Source organism: Artemia sp. Qi Xiang Cuo, chromosome 20, assembly GCF_049724085.1.
Source record: "Artemia sp. Qi Xiang Cuo chromosome 20, ASM4972408v1, whole genome shotgun sequence".
In the NCBI taxonomy this organism is placed as follows: domain Eukaryota; kingdom Metazoa; phylum Arthropoda; class Branchiopoda; order Anostraca; family Artemiidae; genus Artemia; species Artemia sp. Qi Xiang Cuo.
The window spans coordinates 3,882,457-3,885,621 of record NC_142813.1 but is presented as its reverse complement, the minus strand read 5'-3'; positions in this window follow the sequence as shown (position 1 = coordinate 3,885,621).

The window sequence follows — 3,165 nt, the reverse complement described above, 5'->3', positions numbered from 1 at the left end:
AAATGGTGGGAAAAACCAACAAAGAGAAAAATCTCAAAAAAAACAAACAAATGAGACTCTGGCCAGTGGAGAGAAAAGAAAACAACAAAAACAAAACAATGCGGATATTTTACCTTCATAAAAACACGGCGTCTTCAGCACGAAATGTGGGTTATGACGCCTGTGGGGTGTCAGTTGCCTTAATATAACTTTCGACTATTAAAAGGGAAGCTAGCAATTAAAATTTACAATCCAATGAGCCCTTACTGAAGTTTCTACGACGACGCTGTCTATACAAAACCTTATATGTCCCCAGGCGCATATTATTGACTTTCTAGGTTATTATTTGTTTTAGATTTGGTTCGTTTTGGATTTAGTTTATTCTTTCATATGGTATTTTTTTTTGGCGCTTCTAATTTTGAATAGTTACTGGGCAGTCTGGGCTTCATTGTTCTTGTCTTCCGTTTTAATTTTGCTTATCTCTGAAAGACCTCTTTGCAGGTAGTTTTGTTTTTAAATTAATTCATGTTTATGTCTATTATTGATCATTTTTTTTTTTATAGATGCATTTACAGCACCAAATGTATAAAAGATTGTTTTTTGCATAAAAGTGTTTCTGATGCATAGTTCTAAATTCTCTATAAGCCTTGGGACATTGATGAAAAATATAAATTAATCAATTCAATGATGTTATCAATTCAACCAAAATTTTAAATAGTTTTAATAATTTATATTTTAAAAATTTGCAATAAAAAAAAAAAAAAAAAAACACCAGTGTATATTTATGGTGGTTTTAGATATATTAAAATTACCAGATTTAAGCTCTTGTATCAAAAGCTACAAGCCTGAGAATATTTGCTTTCAGGGCCAAATCCAGTATTTTTAATACGTTACACTTTTTTTTCGGGGGGGGCCTGGATTAGGGGGTTTGCACCTTTCATGGAAAGGGAGGAGGTTTGAAACAACTTAAAAATCAGACACATATTTTTTGGAAAATTATTAAGAGGGGGGGGGGGTCAAACCAAATAAGTCCCAGGATTAAGCAGTGTTTACATGATTTTTAGAAATTTTTTTAAAAACCCCGAGAAAAGTAATTTTCATGGAAATTTAGGCATTGTATTTAGCCGATCAAAGAGTCCTGTTTTATATGTATTATATAAATTTTTGGGATATAGTATTTTTTAGAACGAACATCGCTGATGAGTATAATTTGCAAATTTCTCCCAAGTGGGGCGGTGGGGGGTTCTTTGGGATTTTAGTCTTGGAAGTGGGTTTTTCTTAGAAATTCTTTATTGCTTTTTAGGGATTTTGAAAAATTCCCTGCTGCTGTGAAAAATTTGCTGTGAAAACAACACAAGAGGGCCAAGCTTTATGTTGCAAGTCAATGAACCTTTGGCAATACAAAATCCTAAAATTTTTCTACTTCACAGAATAAAAAATTATTGAATTTCAAAATTGTCCCTGACCATCACCTCCCTCCCTCCTTCCGTCCACTCATATTCAGCATGTCATATCCTTCACCATACCTACTTTATTACTTGCACTCTTTGCAATAAAAACTTTAATTGACTGAATGCATTATAATTGCCGATTTTGTATTTATTATCTGAATACAGGCCACTGTGCAAAGCAAAAACAAACAGGTAGATTCCTATTCTTCAAATAATAACAAATATTGTAATCTGCTTAATTGCATCCTTTTTTGTTAATGACATTAGGTACATGTTTAACTGTCTGTGTTCTAATTCGTAATAAAGAAAACCGGTTATCTATTATTGTGTCTAGACTCGATTAGATGTTGACAGTTAAAACGGACTGCATTCATCGACAGTTCAAAATGAAAAATAGTCTTCAATTCTTGACAGTTGGGGAGGGGCAAAATGTATTTTTTTTTCAAAATATAGGGGCGGGGTAATTGTGTTTAAGGTTTTTCCCGAAAATACTAAAAAAAGCATTTGCCAATTAAATCACCCAGAAAATATTTTTAAAATTGAGAGGAGGGGGGGAGGACAAAAAATATACGATGGACAATACCTGCTGTCCCCTTCTTAGCAGATTTAACTGAACGCGGAGCTTCTTGGAGCTACCCGTTCATTTTTTTCAGGTAATTTTATTTTTCAGGCAAAAAGAGAATCTTACCTTTAGATTCTCATATCTTATTTTTGTCCCCCACGTGTGATTTTAGAAAACTATCAAAATGGACCCAACGTGATAGATACTAGACAATAGAGCTACCAATTTTTTCTTTTTTTCTCATTATTTATTTGCTGTATTAGATTATTGTCGGTTTTTAAATGGCTTACCCGAATTCAAGCTGTTACATTACTTTGAAGATGCGGGGTGACCGCAAAAAATCAACGTCGGAATTTTTTAGTCTTAACCCCAAAAAATGATTATCCTTTCCAGATATTGAGATGGCCAAAATTTGGGCTCGATGAAACGACGTGCGATGCTCTAAGTTTAAAAAATTCTAAATTTTGGGCCAAATATCGAGCCATAGCACCAGAACTGTATATAATAAAATCCAACTTAATGTGTCAAACGAAAGTTAATTTTGGTTAGTGAAAATTAATATTCTATACATAATTGTTGTTATTTTAAGTCAGTTACGTGACCTGTTGCACCTCAAACGGTGTTTTTTTTAGTCTTAACCCCAAAGTGTTTTTAGTCGGAATTTTTTAGTCTTAACCCCAAAAAATGATTATCCTTTCCAGATATTGAGATGGCCGAAATTTGGGTTCGATTAAACGACGTGCGTCGCTCAGAGTTTGAAAAATTTGAAATTTTGGGCCAAATAGCTGACATATCAAGCCATAGCACCAGAACTGTAAATAATAAAAACCCACTTAATGTGTCAAACGAAAGTTAATTTTGGTTAATGAAAATTTATATTCTATACATAATTGTTGTTATTTTAAGTCACACAGTTGCGTGATTTGTTTCACCTCAAACAGTGTTTTTTTAGTCTTAACCCCAAAGTGTTTTTTAGTCGGAATTTCTTAGTATTAACCCCAAAAAATTATTTTCATGTCCAGATATAGAGATGGAAAAAATTACGGTTCGATGAAACGACATGCGACGCTCAAAGTTTGAAAAATTTTAAATTTTGGGCCAAATAGCTGACATATCGAGCCATAGCCCCAGAACTGTATATAATAAAAACCCACTTAATGTGTCAAACGAAAG